General features: G+C 37.7%; 1 protein-coding gene across 1 annotated transcript in view; it reads right to left on the minus strand.

The window, feature by feature from the left end:
* cdh13 (cadherin 13, H-cadherin (heart)) overlaps nucleotides 1-24,656 on the minus strand; it is a 155,483-nt gene that overhangs the window by 111,107 nt on the left and 19,720 nt on the right. The window lies entirely within an intron of this gene.

A 24,656-nucleotide genomic window follows, 5' to 3' on the forward strand; every position in this document is an offset into this window, starting at 1 on the left:
AGAATGGAAATGCAAAATTGAGTGTTATTTAACTTTGTTTCTTTTTCTAGGTATGATTTGATTATCACAAGTTAAGGATAGAAAAAAATAGCCTTGTTTACCAGAATGACTGACATGACAGATGTTTTTTTTCAAGCAGCCTCTATAAGAAAGAGAGCAATCAATGTGCATGACAATCAGTTGTGAAAGACAAGCAACATTTGTTAGTTTTATTCTTATAATTAACGAAATGTGCACACATTTTACAAAACGGCTTCAGAGAAATAGAGGATGATGCCTTATGTAACTACATTACCAGACATTTTTTTTAGAAGCGGATTATTATTATTTATTTTTTCATACTTGGTCCATTGCTTAGTAAGAAGACATTTAGGCAGATTTGGATACATTTAAGTGGAATGGCATATTGCCAGCATTTGCCCATCCTCGCCTTGCCAGACACAGAACACATTGTGCAAGTTGGAATAATTTCACGTGGTCTGTCTGTGTGTACTACGGTGGTGAACGAACATTGGCAGATGTTCAGCAATGGAGGTCATTACATGTCTTGTCCCGGCAATGTAATCACAGCACCCAGGCCACCTGGCGTATTTTTTCTCCTTCTAGCCGTCACAGTTGTCATTCATTTTGTGACAAGGCATACTGAATATCGTCAAAAAGTCCAAATATAATTTACACATGCGTAAAATAACATTTTTACAAGTGTTTTACTAGCATGAACCAACCATTATAAATAATTTACAGTGTGTGGGATATATATAATCCAGATTCACTTACTGCTACGCTGATAAAAATGCAAACGTTGCGGTTTCTAGCTATAGAGAATATAAATTTGGATCTCTCCCTCGTATCTCTATCAGGAAGCCATTTTTAGAAGGCATTAAAAGGTGAAAGTTGGGTGGCACACTCAATTGGTCTTTCATCTTCATCATTCTCCTGACTGTAAATTCAAATTTTCCACAAAAAAAGCATACTGAACAACAGAACACGGTCAGAAATACACCAAAAATCTTCATTTCTTTTCCCTGTGAGATTTACAGCAACTTGCAATGTAACTTGCAATTAAGATGTTTAAGTTTCAAATTCACAACACAGCCAAAATGAGCGATTATGAGATTCAGGACAACACTGAGCCTATCCACTAAAAGATTCAAGTGAAGTCTCGCTGGCATGTACTTTTTCTGTACTTATGCAAATGTTCTGAAAACATTGCAAAAATCTAAAACTTGTTAATTTGGGTCAAGTTTATATTCACAGAAGTTTGAAGCTTCTATTTTGAAAGACAAAAGATGTGATAGTTATCCTGATAATTCGATACCGACTGATTTTCATTTCTTATCATGATAACAATTTTTGTCATATCATCCAGGCCTATGAAAAAAATACATTTAGGAGTTCAAATCTTCAAAAGATGTGTCATTAAATTAAGAGAGGAATACAGGCTAAGGTTATAATTATAATCTTGAGCACTGAGAATTTCCAACCCACACTCAAAACTCTATGTGCAGAAGAACAGTAGTTCTACTGCCAACAGTAGTTGTCTAATTCTTACACCAGGTGCTTATTGTGGTCCAATTGGAAGGAAACCGCAAGGGGTTGACACATAACAACAATATTACCTCACCAAGCTAATTCTCATGTAATTTGATGATGACAGTTAGACCTCAGAGATTAACTAGGGAGGCAATTTGCAGCATGTGTGAACAAATTGACCAAGTAGAGATATGTCAAACAAACCAGTAGTTACTTGAAAACAAGGAATTTTATAAATTAAGATATTAGTAAGTAGTAAATATTTTAATTTCACCACCTCATGGTGTAGTGGTTCACTGGCCTGACTTCAGTGCCGGCAGGGGCGAGCTCAATTTCCACTAGTGGCGGCATGAATGTGGGTGCCAATGGCCGTTTAACTCTCGGTGTGCCCTACGGCTGACTGACTAAGCTGGGATAGGCTCCAGCAACCCCCACAACACCTACAATGATATGCGGTACAGAAGATGAATGCTACATACAGACAACTTTGTTTTTTTACCTGTTTTGTCAATGTTTATGATTGTTCCGCTTAAAATAGCATTCTCCAACACAACATTAAAATGTTATTCATCTCGCCTGGTGTGCCTCTCTGTGCCTCACGTAGATAGTGTTTGCCAGCTATACTGAAAGACAACCTGCCAAAACTGTGGCATTTTATCCCACCACTACCGCTTCTCTACGGAACAAGCTCTCAATCTCACTTCACCGCTGCCCTGTCCACGTAAATACCAGTGCACATTCCTGACCGTAAGCCTGCAAGGATACAACTACATGCCAAGTTGCAGACGAATAGAGACAATTGATCGGGCTAGGCCTCTCACACATGCACTTGGCAGGTCAGCCAGGCGTGGAGCACCTAAATCATGATACCATGTGGTACCTGGCATGGGTCACTGGACCATGACAGCCCCCGCTGGGCCTAGAAAATACAACGCGCGATCAGAGGATGAAGAAAGAAGTGGTACCGCTGCAAATGGAGGGTTGCGTCAGTCTAAATGTAACATGCCTGTCAATCAAAATCATTAATGTATTCACTGCCATTGACAGTGTTAGATTGTGTTTTCAAGTATTTGCATATACAGTGAAATTTAGAAACATCCTCCTCACTCGCTAAATATTCCAAGTAAGGAGCCAAGCTGAAAGCCAAGAATAGAATTGGCAAGGGTTGTTTATCGTAAACTTGTGAGATCGAGGGTTCAATCCCCGGTGGGTTCGAACCTTCCTGTGTGGAGTTTGCGTGTTTTCCCCGGGGTTGCGTGGGTTTTCTCTGGGTACTCTGGTTTCCTTCCCGATCCAAAACACATACATGGTAGGCTGGTTAAAAAATATTTTCGCATTGAATTTAAGAAATATTGGGAGCATAGAATGTTTTAGTCCATTTCTGTTAAAAGATATGATGGCACTCTGGGCTGACTTAACAGCCAGAACGCTTTCTTTCCCACCACATAAAAAAGGATTTCTCTAACAGAGCAGGGGCTCACAGGTGATTGGCCCACTGATTAATTCAAAGCACCTGAAATGATACCCGGCCTGGACGAGCACATAAGTTGGACTCAGCTCATTGCACTCCAGAAACAGAATTTGCCTGGAAACTTTGACTGTTGTCAGGCCACTCGAGCAGGCAGCGTCCACTGGCATGCAAATTCATCATCCCCGAGGGGGGTTGTAATGTTGTGTGCTAAGTGAGCCGATATAACCCTGACAGTATCATCTCCTCAGTGCCACTCTGCTCAAATCCCTTCTCGAGTTGACAAGCTTGTCAATATTTCTACCGCACACCTCATTTCGCTGCACGCGAGCAGACGAAGGATTGTGAAGGCTAGAAAAACAACAGCTTCAGCTACACTCACCAGCTGCTATCCAACGCAATTCGTTTGATGCACCTTGCTTCCTCTATGTTAAGGCTTTCCATGTCTGTCGAAGCACTTTCCAATTGATGAAAATGTTTTCCCACATTGAAAGGGCTAGTTGTCTCATAGGTTTGCGAGGTAAACTAAATGAAACATGTTTTCACTCATCATTGATTGGGTATATTATTCCTTAACAAATAGCAACTTAAAGTCTTTGCAAGTGACCCACTTGACCATGAGAGTGACAGAGAGAAATTGTATGTGTGCATGGTAATTGTAAAGTGTGAAGAGAGTCAAACTAACTGATACTGATGTGTAATTATTCTCATTAATTTTGTGCAAGTGTCACCCAAAAGATAAAACAGGACAGTACGCATATCTGTTTTTCTTTCAAAGGCTACAAATTGTACAGTACATGTTCAGTTGCTTTCCAATGAGGTGCCGAGAAAGAATAATTGCATGTTATAGAGTTAATTCAATCCCTGCCATTGGAAAAATTAGACTTCCTAGCTTTGTCAGATATAAATTTAACTGGGAATGGCTGGGAGCCATCTGCCATGACTCCAATTAATGTTGAGCCAGTGGCATGCAGTGGACAGATTTACCAGAAACAGCAGGCATAAACTAATACTGGTTACTTTCATTTTCTAGAGTTTATGTATTTTTAGTTTATTCATTTGGCTTATGGGGTTTGATGAAATACGTATTTTTTACTATCATATAATTGGTTATTAAATAAAGGTGTTGATGTAGTGATCTTGATTTTTTATTTGTCAAGTTGGACTTTTATGATAGTTATTTTTCCCCAAGCTCAAAACCATTGAATTAATTTTCTTTAAATTCATTTTTTAATTAATGAGGCAAGAAACAGCATTAATGTGCAACACATTTGATCCATTAAGCATAATCCCATATTGACGTTTTAGACTTAATGCAAATAAGCATGCCTCATTACGTCCCTATATCTATTGATGTGATTTTTCCTTTGTTGGTCTGTTTTCTGTATAGTTATATGTTCTGTAGTCTCCCACTAAGCATAACATGTTCAGTTGCTTGCAATGATTGAAATCATGACATAAATAAATTAGATTATATTCAAATCAGATTAGAAAAAAAATTGGACAAACCAATGTCTACAAAACCAACCTACAAATGCAATTTAGACTAGGAACGTCTTTGAGACTGCCCATAGAAATTTCATAAAGTAAATTTAGAAAAATTCTCTAACAAATTGCAGGAATTAGATTCTTTTTATGGATTACCAGACTACTCAGTGGTAACCACATTTCAGAACAAATAGGCAACCGCATTCCCAAATGAAGCTGTACATCCAATCCTATTTTATCCTGACAAAAGTGCAATATAAATTGAGAATGGTATTTCTGGCTGCTTTCCATCTGGGGGATCACATTCAGCAGTGACACAGAATTGGACAGATTATTCTGAAGCATGCATTGCTGTCTGGCTTCACTGCCCTTGAAAGACATAAAACAATATGGGTGAATATGTTATGCAGGCTTTCATATTGCTTTGTTTGCTGCTACTGGTAAGTCATTTCAGCATGTCTCCTGAGGGACAATAAAGACATATGATTCATCCAAGGCTTTTGGTAGTTGTGGAAGCCGTAAAACTGCACACTGAGGCAGCTCAATAATACTATAGACCATTTTAATTAAACAAACTTAATAAATGTATTAGTCTGGCAGGAAATGGAAGGTTTAAACCGCAGACGCTCTGAATGATCATCACTGCTAACTGCTATGTTTCAATTTATAGAGTAAACCACACCCTAGAAAACGAGTTCTCTCGCTAGACATCTTTGTAACATTATTCTTTCCAAAGGCAAATTCTATATTGTTGTAATGCTTGTAAAACTCTGACATGGATCAAGTTATTATTCATCCCACTATAAACACTGCATATTTTTCTATTCCAATGACAACTGGCAAGGCAACCTGAGATCCGCAGTCCCACCTGAGACAAAAAAAGCCTAATTATTAGTGGTTCAGCTACTCTTTCCTTGTCACAGACTACATCTCTCAGACATTCATTATATTTGCTGCACTGTGTATACTCCTTTTTTTAACCAAAGCAGAACTGACAGAGCTTATTTGTTGCCTTTTGCTTCAGTTCAAAACTAATCATTGCGATTTCATGTTATCATCTGGTTGAAAGGAAAACAACAGTTGACCATTTTTATTTAAAAAAAAAAAAAGACTGATGGTGATGAAGCAATTACTGCTAGGTGATATGAGGATTATGCATGACCAGAATTAAAGTGAAGTATATATTAATCACTATCATCATTTATAATAAATCAAGGTGGTGAACACATATGGTATTACTATTATGGTGAGTGAATTAGTCCAGAGTGAACCCGAGCTCTCAAGTACGCTAACAAAGCTCCCTGCAACCTAATGAAGAGTGAAGCAGTACAGAAATGGATGTATAATAAATGTTTCTCTAGTTCAACTCCAGCCTAAATGACCTTCGCAACATCTCTGACTGTTAGATGGGACGCTAATGTGTACGTCTAGGATTCTGTCACGCTGCAGTACATAAGTGTGCTAAAAAAAGAAGAAAATGGTGATTCAATCAATCTATATACAATCCTGGTGGAAGACCTGCCAGCCAACATCCTGCTTTGCAAATGCTCTTATCCACATACAAATTGAGTGCATACTTGTTTAAACCCTACATTCGCACACCACATCAGGTGATGGACATGTGGTACATTACTGTTGGTGTTTCTCAACCAACACAAACATTTTATTTATGCCACTAAACATTAGCTTTCAATCAGTACTGTTTGTAGGCATGACATAAATAAGAACTAGTAGAAAATGAAAATGCAATATAGTCTTTAAGAGCATCCTCAAGCAAGAATGAAAAAAAAAAGCATGATGAACAGTATTTCAACATTTTAACTCAGTGGTCTGGTAGCGAATGATAATGTTTTGTGCCATGAAAGGGCTGACAGTGCTTGGACTTCTATCACCATCAATGGAATCCAATTAGTTAAGACGTAGTGGGTGTCCCTACCGTTCCTAATATTTATTAGACAAACCCACTTCACAAATTACAGAAATGACAATGCCATTACTACACCCCAGTTGCTTAACTTTTTATTTTACTGTAACTATATGTTGGTGATTGTATTGTTTCACCAAAGATGTCTGATTGGTCAAGTGCTATTGGAACCTGGTCTTGCTAGAGAGACTGATGTGGTGTCTACTTCTTTGTACATGTCGTAAAATCATTCATTCATTCATCTTCTAAACTGCTTTATCCTCATTAGGGTCGCTGACTATCCCAGCTGACTCCGGGCCAGAGGCAGGGGACATCCTGAATCGGCCAACCGATCGCAGTGCACAAGGAGACGGACAACCATGCACACTCACACCCATACCTGGGGGCAATTTAGAGTGTCCAATCAGCACACAATACAAGTTTTTGGAATGTGGGAGGAAACCAGAGTAACCGGAGGAAACCCACACAAGACACAAAAGAACATGCAAACTCCACACAAGTTGACCGACCTGGATTTGAACCCAGGACCCCAAAACTGTGAGGTTGACGTGCTAACCACTTGCGCCGCCGGGCCGCCTATATCCTAGGTATTAAAGTTAATGACACATTCTAGGGTATCATATTAGTCTCTCTCAACTGTAACGCTGCAGATTTACCATTCAGTCATTTCTATCAATCCAAACAGCCTGCGAGTCTAAATTTACATTCCATAAATACAATAAAGATTAATCTGCACCAGCGGCAGCGAATAGCTACTCCACTCTTGGACCAAAAATTTCCCTCAACATTTGCAGTGGAATTTAGAGAAAAAGGGGGATGGTGCAAAAAAAGTGTAGTATCTTCACAACAAGGACAAGGACTTGTAGAAACTAAATCTCATATACACACAAACTAGTTATCCCAACAGCACTTTGTCAATGCAGTGTAACCAATCCCATAGTGTTATACTTGAAACGGTTCGGTTTGGCAATATATTTTAAGGCGCCATAAACCTGTACTATTATACTTTAAAAAAATACATGAACACAATTTTTGTCATGAATTGTTGCTAATGAATTCATAATTCTATACAAACAGACTTAGTTAGAACTCAGTTCTTATTCGGAGTTCTGGCCCAAAGAGCATATTGATTGATTATTCCGATTTGAAATGAATATAAATGTATTTTAATATTTAACACATCATCCCAGTATCACGCAACTGCAGAGGCGCAAAACTACCGTTTCCTGCCAAATCATGGCTACACTTAAATGACATCTTATCCAGAAGCCTCCCGCCAACCTCCCCTTGATGCATTACGTGTTGCCACATGCATTATGACTGATGGACTATTGACAAATTTCTGTCCGAGCAATTTGTAACAGAAAACAGAAATGGTTAGTGTTTCAGTTTATTTTACCATTTGTAAACATTGCATGCATATAAATAGAGTGGTATTTTCTAATGCCACTAGTTACTTTTGGTAGGTCTCCAAAAAAGGCTTAAACACAGATTTACTTGCTGGGAGCAAGATTTAAGTGTAAGTGAATAAAAACTCTATTTAAAACCTCTGCTGGAACTATTTGAGAATATGTTTTGCAAACAGGGTATCTGGTAAAATGGAGATGTATCAAAATTACACAAGTCAAGACCAATATGCATAAAGTAGAAACACTATTCTGAAAGAGGTACTAAACCTCACACTCTCAGCATAAACTATGTTTTGGCTGATAAGGTATACCAGATATATTTCTTACAAAGAAACCGTTAAAAACGGTATCTTCATTTTCCAGAACTGGCCATACAGCAAGATTTATGCTTCACATACTAAATCTGTCCAAGAACAGAGATGTGTTTTATGAAAAATTTTGCTGTAAAGTTGTATTTTTATTACCTTTGGCTCAAAACGAATGATATGTGTCCTATGCAGTACGACTTTTTCCACGTCAAGATTGTGATACGATCTTTGGTCTAATCCTATGAGGGAAACTAATCCAGATTTCATCAAAATGAAACGATTGAAGTCAAAGCAATAATCTCAAGAAACATCATACATGAATGATGTTAGTATTTTGTTGATTAATAGGTTCATGTCTCCTAAGAGAAAAAAAACAATGTGTTAGATTCTTGATTGAAGTTATTTTTAGGCCTGACACGGACTACTTAATGTGCTTTAAATCATTCAGTACAAATATTTGATAGCATTCACTGCACTAGCGGCTAAAATTACTATAGTCTAAAATCATTTACCTAACAATTGAATCAATTATATGTGAACGTGTAGTGCTGAACTGTATGATGATTTATATCACCAAAGCGGTCTTTATTTGTTTTCCAACACGCACATAAACACACAACTTAACTTATAATTATGAATTCAAAAGAATATGTAACATTTGTAGCAGTTCAGTCAAATAAAGTCAGCGAGGAAACTGAAACTATTAAATAGCTATAATGATCTGACATATCTATGTAGGAGATGTTTTCTATATCACACAGCACTATGAAAGTTTATTGTACAAAGGAAGAAGCAGAAGATCAATTCGACCCAAGGCAGCAAGAAAATAACATAAAATCCCCATTCTATACAAAGAACTGCAGACCAAATTCTGAAAAAGTACACCAAGTCCTTGATTGTCTTTCTTAGTAAATGCAGTGTTTTACTATAATTCCTCCCTTTTGCAAAAGTCTAACTACAGGCAGAGATATTTATGGCTCTCTTTGTGTTAGTCCGTTATTGAGCTTGCTTTTATCTAAAGGTTGTGAATAATTGGTCTTAAATTTGCATGTGGATTTCTATGCCTGCAGAGTGGAAGAAGTTGTTTAATGCTGCAGATAAGCAAGATCCAAATCAGCACTCAGGAACAAGGACTCTTCAAAATGTGTTCTGTTTAAGTTCCAAGTTGTGAAAGAAACCTATTGTTAACAATTGTCAAGTCTTTGGTGAAAAGATTTGAATGACTCACTCAGTCAGGAAGTTTAGATTTTGTCTTTCTGACATTATGACCCCCTCTGACCCTCATCCAAGCCTGTTTTTATACTATTGCAGGTAACTGAGTGTCTAAACTTGTGTGTAAATAGCCCAGCCCTTAAATACTCCTTTGTGTTAGTGTCTATTGCCAGTGCATCAATGTTGGAAGCTAAGACATGGCGAACTTCTTTGTTTGAGGTTTCCGAGTTTCCTGACCTGTCCACTTTTTTAGAAACAGATGTTTTGGGTTGTTTTCTTGAGGTGGCCTGTGCTCATCTCCAGGTCAATAAACCTTTCTCCTCAACCTGAGTTCAGCTGTGTGTTCACTCCCCTTGTGACAAAATGACACAAGACCGCAATAAAAAAGCAACCATAGAAAACCACGATATAACATGAAAGACACATTTTTCTTCACCATTTTTAGCTCAATGACCCGTCTTTTTTAGAACTATTTAATGAAACCTTGAAATTTCTTAGCCTTTATTATTTAATATTGCAAGAAAATGAGTGTTCAAACCACCAAAAGGGTAATTTTGTACTGCTTACCTCAGGATAACACATTAACCCCCTCCAAAAACTCAATCATTTTGTATTCAAGACTCACAAAACTAGAGTAATTTGAATACCAGCAGAAGAATAAAAAATATACATATCAACTACACGTACTATATATTAGATGCTAACGCATAATTTAAGGTAGATGTCAATATTTAGACTAATCTTTGGGTTGCTTCTGATTAGAGAATACATAAAAAAAAGTCACGTCGGATTTCTAATCTTTTCCTGAGGCTGAAAAAGTGGCGATGAATATTGCTTTGAAAAGGCAGCATACTATCTGGGTATTAAGATTTTAAAATGTCTTTCAGCTATTTCTCCAAGAGTCTTTGATCTAGCCCTCGTGTAGTTGAACCTCATTAATGCAACATTCCATGCAGCCAATCAAGTTGTCTTCAAGGCATTCAATATGGAGAAGTAAATGAGGGCAGAAGCCAGGCGGGTTTGACTTAACTGTGGTTGTTTAAATTGGTTATCGGCCTTTTTTTCGTTACAGCAAAGGCTCCGGCACCCCTGTGACCCTTGCGATGGTAAGTGTAATGGAAAATGAAAGAATGAATATTATTAAAATACATAACGAAACTTCCCTTTGTAGTTAATGGCATCAACATGATTCATTCATGTTTCTTTTTCTTTGTTCCATGTTCTGAGCTGCTCTTTAAGTGATTATGACAAGCAAGATGTGTCAGGAAAGTGAGTTGTCTCTAGGCCCAAAAAGGTCCATTTCAAATCAAACAACACTACACAGCTTGTTTCTCCAATAGAAAATATCTAACTCTCTAAACACCCTATTCAAAATATATATATTTAGCCACTCAGCTCGACAAATTGAGTGTAAAAGATGAAGACCTGGATATGTCTTTTGCAATCAGCTGTGTTGATTCTTCCGTGAAAGCAATGGCAGCAGTGTAGAAAAACAAAAGCGGAACATGGAGAGAGAGTTACAGTCCCGTTGTGATTCATTGTGCTCGGCCAACAATTGTAGGTACGAGCACATCAGTGAACAAGCAGTCAAACGGTGAAAAACAATGCCTTATTGTTGACGTGCATACGAATTAGAACACTTGCTTGCGCCGCGACTCCTAAAGGGAATTTAACTGGAAAGCGCGAAAAAGAAAGGAAAAATCTGGATGGAAGTCTGCCTAATCACAGTTTGCGATTCATGTGCAATTTAGTGGACCTATTTTTAGAACACACAAAGTGTATTTTGAGTGGGTATAGTTTTGTTTGTGCAGTAAAAATCAATGGGTTTGCCCTGGGCACATTTATTTCTTTGATAAAGTCAATAATGGGCAAAAAGCACATTGCAGAATCTCACTGGGAGAAAAGTGAGATATTACATTCAATAATAATTAAATTTGCAATTATTTTATAAGTAATGAAAACCAAGGCCCCAGCTAGACAAAAACAGACTTTACCTGCTGTCAAATTAAATGATATAAAGCAATTTAATGTGTGAATTTTCTACTTCTAAAATTAAAATTAAATGCTGGTGTGGAGTGTATGTGGAGCAGGAATTCACAAATATTTATCATTCAATAAAGTCAATGTTTCATAACCCATGAAAAATCTATATATGATAGCTTCGTTTCGGCCCAAACCGACCACCAGCTCACTTTTCGCAAAAGAAATCACCTTTCAAATCAAAAGGGAGCCAAAGGGAGGCAGAGCAGTAACAAGTGTCACCCTGTCACCTGGGGACCATTTGTCAACTTGGTGGAGACTGAATGCGAGCATGAGGACTACTGATGGAGTTGGCAAAGGAAAAGAGCAGCAGCAAAGGACCAATGATGAGCCTTGATGTTTTTGGGAGAGGGTGGGGTTGGGGGTATCAGTGTTCTCAATGAATGGCCGTTCATATAGAGGGGGAGCGAATTATTTGATACAGTGCTATATTGAAAAACGTCCTTAATTTTAAGGGGTTAACAATTTTAAGGTTTGTTTGTTAATTGCAGAACCCCTATCAAAAAAAGTGTAAATAAACCCCAAGTTACATTAGGAAATGTTGTACAATTGATTGAGTGAAATCCATATTTTACATAATACAACTGAGGATTCTGGGTCTTCTCTGAGGATCAAAGGGTATGTAATTGTATTCTGGTTCACAAAATCGTTGATTTTTTTAAATTAAATTTATTGAATATGCAAATGTCTGTAATTGGAATGAAAGGCAGACATTATGCATGAAAATGCATCTGCTACTCGTAGCTGGCATGAACAAAACCAGTTTTTTTGTGTGAGTGAATTGGTTTTGGCATCATCTAAGAGGAGTGAAGGATTTGGACGTATGATGCAGAAATAATTCAAAATCCTTGTAATTATCCACATGGGTTTTTAAGGATGCAGAAAGACTGGCAGTTGTGCCACCCAAATTGTGTGTTTTGTGTTGCCACAAATTTCATACTAATGGATCAAATTCAAACTCATTTAAAAATAATAATGTCTACTTTGGACCTTGAGCTAGAAGGAGAATATTTCCGCTGCAGTCTGTGCAGAATATATTGATATTTTCAATACGTATTTAATGTTTACATTTTAATGGGAATTTCATGTTATTCATTCATTTATTTTCTGAATCGCTTATCCACAGAAGGGTCGCGGGGGGTGCTGGAGCCTATCCCAGCTGACTTCAGGCACGAGGTGGTACACACCCCGAATTGGTGGCCAGCCAATCGCAGGGCACGAGGAGACGGAAAACCATTCACGCTCACACTCATGCCTAGGAGCAATTTAGAGTCCTCAACCATGCATGATTTTGGAATGTGGGAGGAAATTGGAGTACCTGTAGAAAATCCACGCCAGATTGGTGAGAACATGCAACACAGGAGGACCGACCTGGTATCGAACCCAGAACCCCAGAACAGCAGGGCCGATGCGCTAACCACTCATCCGCTGGGCTGACACTTTTATGTTTTGGTACATTATTTCAGGCATTCCTCTACATTTGAGATCTATATATCAATTTTGTCTGACACAGGTGGCCCGGTAGAGCGAGTGATTAGCGCGTCGGCCTCACAGCTCTGGGGTCCTGGGTTCAAATCCAGGTCATGTCCATCTGTACGGAGTTTGCATGTTCTCCCTGGCTTGCGTGGGTTTCCTCCAGGTACTCTGGTTTCCTCCCACATTCCAAAAACTTGCATGGTTGAGGACTCTAAATTGCTCCTAGGTGTGAGCATGAATGGTTGTCCATCTCCTCGTGCCCCGCGATTGGCTGGCCACCAATTCGGGGTGTGTACCACCTCGGGCCTGAAGTCAGCTGGGATAGGCTCCAGCACCCCCCGCGACCCTAATGAGGATAAAGCGGTTCAGAGAATGAGATGAGAGATGTTTTATACAATCATGGCAGATTGATGAAACATGATGTTACAACTATAAATGTATTTGTAAAGAATTATGCATTAGTTTTTTCTAATTACATCATCTATTTGACTGAAAGCACATAATCAGCTACATTGATCACCATTAGACAGATCGAATAAGATGAAGATCATGATTGTTACAGTTTGTAAACTTAAGGATGTAGGTAAATGACGTATACCACATCGTGAGGTGCGTACACTCTAAAGTTATCCATTGTAAGACTACAGAATGTTAAGAATCCAGATTGTGACAGTTATGGAGTTATGTGTTTTGCTGCATGTATCCAGAGCAGATGGCCACAGATCTCATCAAGCAAGACCTTAATAAAGCTACAGCTGTGAGCAAACCAAGTCAATCTACCACCATATGGTCTTTCCTTCTTACTTTGAAACACTCCGTTTCCGGCATCTCTTGTGGGACACTGTCAAATACTGTATAACAACAATTACTCCAAAGATTCAAGCTGCATCTATATGGTCGCCTTTTGAAACATTAGAAACAGTTCATGTAATTGTTTATGTAAAGCAGTTAGGTTCCCAATTCAAAAAATAACAAATCAATAAATGATTTTGTTGCTAATGAATTTTTACTATAATTATTCATTTATTTTCCATATTGCCCATCCTCGGAAGGGTTGCAGTGGATGCTGGAGCCTAACCCAGCTGTCTTCGAGTGAAATGCAGATTACACTATAGACTGGTCCCAAGTCAATCGCTGGGCACACAGAAAGACAAACACCATCCACACTCCCAATCATACCACCACCAGCGGGAATTGAACCCGTGCCTGCAGCACCGAACCCAGGCCAGTGAACCTCTACACCACACATCTTTAATTACTCTGATCCAATGTAATTGGTTGTTGCAGCTGATTCATTAGCCTTATTACAGTCTCTTTTACAGCAAATCCATATGAATGCTATCTTCATTGCTATTCTGTTTATTAGTACAGTGTATTCCAATATTCAAGTGAGCCTATATTATGTTTTAACAAACCAGTGAATAACTTCATGATACAAGCATTCGGAAGTGGAAAAAAATGGGTTTTGAAAACAAGCCATATTGTAAAACCCTATTACTGTTAAACATTGTGTGAAATAAGGTGGGTCTTGGGGTTCAGGCAACAATCTAATAATATAATAATGTCAAGGTTCCTGATTAGTTCATAATTATTTTACTATCTGAAGGGAGACCTGGTAATCTCACTTACTTTTTTTGTTTTTGTTGATATTCTTTCTTCTTATTGCAGGAAAACAGGAAGTGCAGGCAGGGTGGTGGTAACTCAAAAAGTTTAATTAAAAAAACTAAAAGCCAATGTGCAAACAAAGGCATTGTTTCCTAAATACAAAGGGGAAAAAATAAAATCTAAAGAATGAAACAAACAAGGGCAGGGCTGTAACAGGGACGCAACAACAAATGAACAAACAAATGAACTTCAATACACAGACCTGTTAACGATTCATGGAGAACAGCTGGGTAAGAATAGACTGAGACACATGGGGAATGCAACAACAGCTGAAAAAAATGGGCATTCACATAGACAACAAGTTAAACAGAGGGAAAAGCCTAGAGTAAATCAAAAACACAAAACTAACCTAACACTTATTGGACATCACACTAACTAAATTTGAGAATCTGTGAATGTAAGAATGTGTGAATATTTATTTAAATACTTTTAAGTCTTTTAAGTGTGCATTCAACATGGGGTGACCCAAAAGTCCACTAACCACCAATGTTGAAATTATTAAAACATACCTAGAGCATCCTTTTGCAGGTAAGTGTGAAAATAACACGAGAAGTAATAATAATGTGTGAAAATAAATCACACAAGTCACACTAAAGTAAAACTTGCACCCCCAGCTACCTTATTTAAAAGAAAAAAGTTACTTATAGACTAGAATAGACAGTAGTCTAAATTATTGGCATTACCTACCGGCATTTATATGATTTTCAGTCCAGGGTAGTGAAAGACATAAAGCATAAACGTGTTCACCAATAGCTGGCATCCGGAGAGAAAAGTCTGTATGGGATACGATCCAGCTATGAAAATGGATGGATGGAATTGAAGGATGCATTACTCGACACTGTGATTTAATAAATTCTCTTGCAGCAAATCCACTTAAAAGAATGTAATATAAACAAAGGCCAGCAATATCTCTCAAATTAAATTGATTAAACTGTGTTAATGGTATGAGAACTACGGAGAGAATGATTATGAATGAAAACATTACTCATATTAGGACACACAGGTTATATTATGAATAGACAATAAGTGTGTGAATGATTATTACAACATCCTGTCTGGGTCTTTTTTCTTCTTCTTTCCTGTTCTAATAGTCTGTGTTGTTAATTAGAGTGTTAAATATTATTGTTTGGTATGCAAATGGAGGTGAATCAGTGCTTCAGACACTGTAATATTCTTGGTTGTCACATGCTCAACTGTATTTAGAATGTATTTATATATTCAGGAAAATGGCATGACTTTAGACTTATCAAAATCTTGGCTTTTTCTTTACTGCTCAAAAGTAGACATACACACACGTACAAACACACCCCCCCACACATGTTCAAGGTTGATTTGCTTTTGCTTTAAGTAGCTATCTGGTCTTGTGCAGGCGGTGCCTCAATGACCACGGATGGCTCAACTCAGTCAAAGCTCTTTTGGCAGTGTTTATATTTTCAAGTCCATACTATGCAATCCTCTTCCAAATTAAAGGGACATTAAAAAATACTTTCAGTAACTTTGGCCAAAAGTGGTTAAAGGTGGGTTATTGTAGAATTGCCTTTTTTTCAATCTCTGTTTCATGTATAACGTTGGTCAAGATGTGTGTGACCTGGATGACGCATGTAATCTCGCGGTTTGGGATTTGATTGCAATCAATTTTGAAAGTAAAACTGCTCTACAAACTAGCAGATTTGAAATCGCTGCCAGTTTGACATCTCACATCTGCCTAATTATGCAAATTCTGCCCACTTCCCCCTTGCCATATAATCAACTCATCAGCCTGCTTCATGACAACACACCCTACTGGTGAATTCATGCACATTCGGCAAATTTATAAATGACTTCACCTTTTTTATGGAGAAATCCCAAAGCATTTTGGAACAAGGATTTTATTGCATTTAAGCACAAGTCTGAGTTCTCTGCCATACAAATTAAATGTATAAATGTATCTGTTTGCTGTACTTCGCTGCAATTCTAAATACTGCGTGTAATTCTAGATTTAAAAAAGGAAGTTTGCAATCATTGATGCTAAATGTCTGTGAATGATGAACGGTGGTAGTCAGTCAAGTGAATGAATGTGAGCAATTGGAAAATCTCTTCTTTCATATCAGCCATATCCATGCTTGGTTAATTGTGCTTCCTGATGGCCGTAATACCTGTACATTAGTAAACCAGCAATATGCAGATGCAGTCGCTTTCAAACGTAAAGCAAACTGCAACACGGGCCGCTTGAAAGCGAACCAAGACCACCTATGCGGTGAGGTCTCAGACTGGCTGTTTGGTCCACACCAGTTTTCTGGTTTGTTTTCATAAAAGACTCAAATGGTGTGGACCATAAACTTTTTAGGTTTCTTTAATTCATTTCTCAATTTCTTAATTTTAAGTTCCCCACCTGATGATGTAGTGGTTCACTCGCCTGAGCAAGAATGGGATCGATTCCCACTCAGTGGGGATAGGATTGTGGGTGCAAATGGTTGTCAGTCTCTATATGTGTGCCTTATGGCTGACTGGTGACCAGTCTAGGATAAAGTCTGCCTTATGCCCAAAGTCAGCTGGGATTGGCTCCAGCAAACTCCACATTCCTTGTAAGGATGCGTGGTACGGATTATGACTGAATGGATTTTAAATTCTTTGATGCTTTATGATAATTGACTAAATGGACAGTAAAGAACTAGCGCCTGTTGGAATATTGAAAAACTAAGGCCGAATTACTGCCACTTTCCCAGAGCAATTTTACACTGAATAATGTTAACTAACATAAAACAATGCATTAAAGGCATATCGTTTGAAGGGGTACACTCAATTTCCCACTTATAAAGCAATCTCTTTCCACATAAAAGCAATTTGTGCTTCACCTTGATGTTTTAGACATTCTTGTTCTAGGAGGATACACCATATTCCTTGTTACTGATTTTTGATGAATTAAAATAAATTTGATCAGTTAAGTAAATTAAAACTCAAACATCTTTTTATCAAAGATCTCTCCACAGTATTACTGCAGGGCCCATCCGTTTGAAAAACCTCCTGAAGGAGTCAACGCTCTGATCATGGTCCTTCACCTGGGGAGCCTCTCAGCACATCAGGATGACTGAATTGAATATAACCCAGGGCAAACGAATCATTAAATTTGAATGGGCATCAATCCAAAATGGGAAAATGCAATAGCTTTTTTCAAATTACAATGCATTTTTTAACCACCAGCAAAAGTTAGAGCTGTTGGAAAAGTTAACATTGATGCAGTCCTACAGCTAACCTTGTACACAGACATGCTGATTGGGAAATATATTTATGCAGGTATATATATTTATGGCCTGGAAGTAGGGCTAATGTCATATTTAGTATGGAGAAGTAGTTGTTGGTTGTATAAATGCAAACATATGATTCAGAGAGTTTGTATTTTTGTGGACATTTTCCACCGTTTTCAAGCAAAGCGACCACTCAAATCATCTTTATTCAATTAAATTTACACCCCAATCCCGAAAATAAAATCCAAATGAAAAGTTTGGTGGCTTTTGGGGGGGGGGGGGTTGGGGGAGGGTGTTAAGATCTAACCGAATACTGCAGAAAATGACCCGTTACAGCTTTGCGTGCACATGGCCAGTGTTTGATTTTGATGTCTGTTTGAACTAAATCGCACACCACGTTCAGACGGGGCAGTTCTGGGCACTGCAGTTTTATAACACCACAGACAGTACACCTACTTCCTTGACAGCATAATTTCATCTCAGGTGATCAATGGAAAAATGGCATTAAGACTTCTAGCAGTGAAATGGTAATGGCAACATGATAGGATGGGCCAAAAAAGTAGGCTACTAATTTACATTACGCTGGACTACAAAACATCAATGTGATGTGACTAATCTAACACAATGATTTTTCATTATTGCGCAAATAAATACATTGTTATTTAGCATTTAAGATCAAAGGTGTGTAAAAGGGGAATTAAAGCAAATTGAGAACAATGGAATGGAAATAAAAGGAACAATAAAATTCTACAGCAGGGGTCATAAACTACGGTCCTTGAGGGCCCTTCTGCAGTCTGTTTTCCATGTTTCCATGCACGAAAATACCTGAATCGAATGCTCAACTCATCAGCAAGATGTCCAGAACCCTGATGACGATCCTGATTATTTGACCCAGGTGTGTTAGAGGAGTGAGATGTGGAAAAAAGAGCCTAGATGACCGGAGTTGGTGGCTCCTGTTCTATTGTGTTGTCAAGATTACTCTTAAACCATAGGTCCCAAACCGATTCAATACGGGGCCAAGTGGGTGCGAGTTTTCCTAAAAACCAGTAAAGATGACACATTTTCACCAACCTGTTCTCTAACAACTGCACACAGTTGGTTGCAGTCAATTGATGCTTGTTTCAGCAAAAACCTCATTGGTCAAACTATCTACGCCGTTTTAGTTGGAATGAAATCTTGCACACACATGGCCCTTTGTGGAATTGGTTTGACACCTGTGCTCTAAACTCAAGAATCTGTAGACCACTGGTGTCAAACCAATTCCATTAAAGGCCAAGTTTTCCTTCCTACCAATGAAGAGGACACCTTTTGCCAATCTGATATCCTACTGGTATAATCAGTTGACTGCAGTCAGGTGCCACATTTTCAGCAGAAAATGTCATTGGTTAAACTGTCTGCGCTGAGTTGGTTAGAGAGAAATGCAGGACCCTCTTGGCCCCAGATTTCAGGTTTGACACCCCTCCTGTATACTTTCAAAACCACAAAGGGGTTCCACCTGAAAGGTTGACATGTTTTTGGCATCTATTCAATGCCCTTTCCACGACAAACATGTAGTATGGTATATAGCTTCTCCAATAAAATAAAATAAAAACAACATAACAAAATGTTGCAGGCTACTTGCAATCAAATCGTCGCTCTTTGAAGCCCCCAATTGAAAGCTTGTGTTTCTAATGCTTGCTGTGAGTTGAAGTGATTTCACTACGCTCATATCTCAATTTCAGGGGGAAAAATGAATAAAATCAAAGTTATTAATTTATCACGATATAAGGAAAATGAGATGTTCGAATTGTAAACCAGGTAAGTTGTCCCTCATCTTATACTTGATAAGTATCATTTTCAACCCTTCAAAATATACACGTGTAGTGCACTACACAACACATGGTTGTATCTTGTATAAAGTGCTAATGGTTCAATGTTGGAAAAGGTCAGTGTAGATGTGCATTTTGTAAGTGTGCACATCTGGGACTAAAAATTGGATGGCTACTCAAAAAGATAAAAGCAAATGTGTTTAATACCACAAGAATGACTGTAATCTGTTCTCAGATGTGGCCAAGTGAAGTTGATATCATAAATTTGGCCTTCATTTAAATATGTCAGTATACAAACACGCAATAAAGATCTTTTCGGCACATTTATTATATCCTGATGAAGGGAAAGACTGAGAAAATAAAGGTGCCACAGATAAAAGGAATGAACTGAAGTCAAAGAGAAGCAGAAAGGAGACTTTCTTTCCTAGTCATTTACTTTTGTGTAAACTATTTTTCTAATGTGCTAAAATGTTTCAAATGTTTCTGAAAAGTCAGTTCTTGTCATTAGACCTAATATACTGAATGATTATGTAAATGATTTATAAATCCATTACTCCAGTGCTGATGGTGCCATTGTCATCTATATCATTCTTGAAAATGTCGTTAAGGTGGCTTTTTTCTTCTTCTTCTTTTTGCCCAGAATCCTGCAGTGTGATTTTTTGTGTCAGTCTTTGTTAGGTAATTTATTGGAGAACATTAAGCTTTTGATGCATTATATTACAAAAAAATGAAGGCAGTTTAATGACACTGCGAAGAAGAGCAAACTTTCCATCAATAATTCTGCATAATCTGCATCAATTATTCATGTTGTACATGTCCAAAGTCTGCTGGGAACTGAAAGTAGTAGCTAATCTCATACTTGAAAGAGAATATTCAGAGCTGAAGTGTTTAAAATATGTACACGTTTTACCAGATGGTACTTCTGTGTGTCTTTGGATGCAGAATGTTAAAAAGAGAATTGTCTTTCTACATTAGTGGGCAATGATCTTAATAAAGTGCGTTCTTTGCAACAGTAGCTGTCCTCTGGACTGTAGCAGGTAAATTCTGAATATAACTATAAATTAAACTAGATTCTGCTTCGAATACTTCCTAATCTAGGGACCATTGGAGCACTTAATTTAAACAAAACATGACCGTTCAAATATATCAACTGGCACCTCTATATTTTAACTGGATATCTTTATGAAAACATGAGAAGACTTTAGATACAACCCCCAAATACATCACAATGGCATACAAAAATGAGGAAATAGATACGTTTGAATGCTATTCTTATAGCATTAAAGAACACTGATCAATTTCTTTTTAAGATAGTTTCAGGAATTAAACAATTTTCAAATCCTGTTTTGCATAATGTGATATATGTATGTATATTTAGCTACGTTTTGGGCAATGTTTTAAATTTTTGCACCATGGTCAGCAAGAAACAACATCTCATTCTCCATTATACTGCAGAATGTCCATTAAGATTCATCCTAATTCTGATCTGTCAGTTTTTAGGTTTACAATAGCCCAAAGAGATGGTTATGAGGAACTTATCTGTCAGAGTTTGTGTTTGTTTAATGCAGTGGTTCCCAGAATATTCCACAAAGTGGGTGCAGGATTGCATCTCAAGTAAATAATGAAATCTTTTCATCAACCTGGCAACTAACAAGTGTAATCAATTGATTGCAGTCGGGTGCTAAACCTCGTTGGTTAAACTGTCGCTGCTGGATCATTTGGAACAAAAATCAGGACCCCCTGCGGCCATTAAGGACCAGTTTGGAGTTTATTTTATTATTTTTTGCATTACATATCCACTATTTTTACTTCTTGTGTGTTCTAACCAATCAGCTTCTCCCTGCCTTTTTTCGCCACGTTCCCCACATACGTGACAATATTAAAGACTAGGCAAGACTTAGATGAACATTTTAAATGTGTAATTGTATTTTAATACATAGAAAAATGTGCATCGAAAGAAATGTAAGAATGGAGAGAATTGAAAAGGATGGCATTATGACATTTAAAAGAAAATCACTTGAGTGGGCAAAGTCATCAAAAGCAACTTCAAGAGGATTTGACATGAACCTCTTTTGAGGTGGATAGACGTCCAATCTATTTGGACTGGAAGCCAATGAGTGAAGACTAATATAATCATTTACCACATCAGATTGGTCTCATTGTAATTGAAATAGTATACAAATATAATGTTGGGTTTTATCTATTTCATATCTGCTTGCCCTTTCAGCGGAGATGGATGCTTTTGCAGCTGCTTCAATTCAATTCAATTAATAGCATCCTCATAGCGCAATTAACAGGAATTATTCACAGGGAATGTTTTATCATCACGACATATGGATAAAGTGCCAATTTAGAACTGTTGAATATGGTGTTATTTTTATCATTACCTTTATAGAGCATTTAGATAAAATGGCAATGCGTAACTGTTAAATGTGGTGTCATTTTTTTCTTTTTCACCTTTTGTCACTTTTCTCTTCTCTTTACTTAATGTTTCACTATCAGTATTTTTCTGTCACTTTCTTTCCTATCACTGACAAAGAAGTCAAACAAAGGCATCGGAATGAAAAGCCTCCTGCCTCCTGCCCCGCTATCGAGATAAACTCCTCAATTGAATTTAATGCTCGGACGCCTTTTTTTTTTTTTTTACCTCAATCATGCGGACAAAACCATTTCTTCTCATTTCTTGATTTCCCATTCTCCTATCTGTGAAGTCAAACATCTAATCCACCCTATTTTGGAAGCATGCTCACGTGTTAATTAGCCAGATAATCTGATGCAATTAATGCAATAATGTGCCGCTTACTAATTAGTAGAATTGCTTTGTGCTGTCACAAATGAGATGTCCAACAGTTACATAGTAGTTTTGTTGGGTACAAGTACCAGTGCCACCAGTGGTGTGTGCTCCCTCTTCTCATCTCATTTCTCATATCATTTTCTGAACTGCTTTGTCCTCATTAGGGTCGGGGGGGGGGGGGGCTGGAGCCTGTCCAAGCTGACTTCGGGCCAGAGGCGGTGGACACCCTGAATTGGTGGCCAGGCGATTGCAGGTGCTCCCTCTTTTGGTGTGCAAAAGAGAATTTAATGTTCAAATGGCCTTCAATATTTTTTTACACTACTATGAGCGTGTTTTAGTCTCGCATTTGGTCTGACTCCATACGCTTGTTCGTGTCAAGGACTCTTGATTGCTTTTGCTCAACAGTTGAATGCCATACGTTCTAAACGCAGCTCACTGCCTGAATTTTCCACTTGATGATGAAAAATCAAAACATCAGACTTTAACCCAGCATAGAAAAGGTGAATTCTATAGTAGTACATTTCTCAGAATTTGTTGCTTCCTTGGATTGTCTTTTCTGAGTTGATGCATCAGTTAACCCTTTTAGACTGGAACAACAAAAGCAAAGGAAGAGTGCTGCCTATCTTCAAATGACTTTAAAATGACCTTGGAACATATGCATTATTGATTGACTCAATCAAAGCTGTTTTGTGAGAATGCAAGAAATGATTGTGTTGCCCCGTGAGGACGGACGTGAGGCAACAGAAATGACTTTCATATCCGTAATCAAGGCCTAGAAAAACAACCCCGCAGTTTCTTTTTATACTTAATTTTACAGAAACCATTTTAATGTCCCCTTTAAACAAGCTTTCAAAAGCATGCCAAAGTAATCTTGAGCTCTAAGTCAATTACGACAGTTTTCTAATGACATGTCTAAGCGCGTGAAAAACAGCATTATCTAATCATTTGACCTCTGTTTCTCTATTATCTTATTATCCTATTAAAGTCATTCTACTGTGTAATTGTGTGTAGGCTGAAAGAAGTCTTCATGGAAAAACTTTGTTTTTGATTAGCCTGAGAGGTGGGGGAAAGAATACAGCTACAAATCAATGCCATTAAAAGTTGCACTCGAATAAAATATGATGCAACTACTCTGCTCAAGTACTGTAGATCATTGCTGTCAAAATTACCCTCTGCCTTATCAACCATTAAATTACGAAAAGCTAAAACACCTCTTGAGTGCCTGTTTTTTTTATCTGAGATCAATACGACAGTAAATTCTGTTAAAGCAATATCTTTCAAGTTTAAAAATTGGAGTTTCCAATGAATCTGTAATGAAAGAAGATTGCTGTTCAACAAGGGAAGTCGAGAAACAGCATACAGAGCATGCAGAATCCTGATTCATGTTTGCCTTATAGGATTTCGAAGGACGCATCTTTGAAATGTAGTGAACAAACACGAGTCTTCCTTAGCCGAAAATTTCAGTGTACCAGAATGTGAAATCTGAATTTTTATTTGTCCCTGATGACCTGAGACAGATTAAAAAAAGTTTATTAAACATGATTCCACTGTATTATGTCATAACATGATTGGCTTATGGAAGATTTTCTTGCATAATTTTCATATCTGGCCTTCGATTTTGCTATAAAATCTCCTTTTTAATAAGATACCTGAAAGGTTTACATCCTTTCAGGAATTTCATACTTTTGGTAACACATTTGCATTGATCGAAAAAATGAATAGTCCACCTGTCGCAATTTTAAAGTCATTCATTAAGTCATCTTCCATTCGGCTTATCCTCTCCAGGGTCAAAGGATTATTGGAGCTGAACCCAGCTAACTCTGGGCAGCAGGCGGGGTACATCCTGAATTGGTTACAAGCCAGTCGCAGGGCATAAGGACCAAGGACAACCGTTCACACACATACCACACATACCTAGTTGTCAATCAGGCTACCATCCCTATTTTTTATATGCAGGAGGAAACCAGAGCCAAAGCTCATCTGATATATTCATATTTGATTGAATAAAACATGTAAAATGTCTCTTTTGCACACATCAAGAAAATGAAATTTGGTGTCTTTTCACTTACTAAACAAGATTCTTTGTGCTGACATGCACATGATCGAGGTGTTTTTCCTCCTTTCTTGACAGGTTTAAATAAAAATCATTATTCCCTGGAATGTTTCAAATGTTTGGACCAGAATACACTATAAATATTGAAAATACAGAAAGCTATCCCAAACAAAGTTAAACTATACCGACCCCTCATGGTACAGCATTGAATATTGTATATATACTCATTTCTCTGTTGTATTATTCATAGCAAA

The sequence above is a fragment of the Stigmatopora argus genome, chromosome 3 (genome assembly GCF_051989625.1).
Source record: "Stigmatopora argus isolate UIUO_Sarg chromosome 3, RoL_Sarg_1.0, whole genome shotgun sequence".
In the NCBI taxonomy this organism is placed as follows: domain Eukaryota; kingdom Metazoa; phylum Chordata; class Actinopteri; order Syngnathiformes; family Syngnathidae; genus Stigmatopora; species Stigmatopora argus.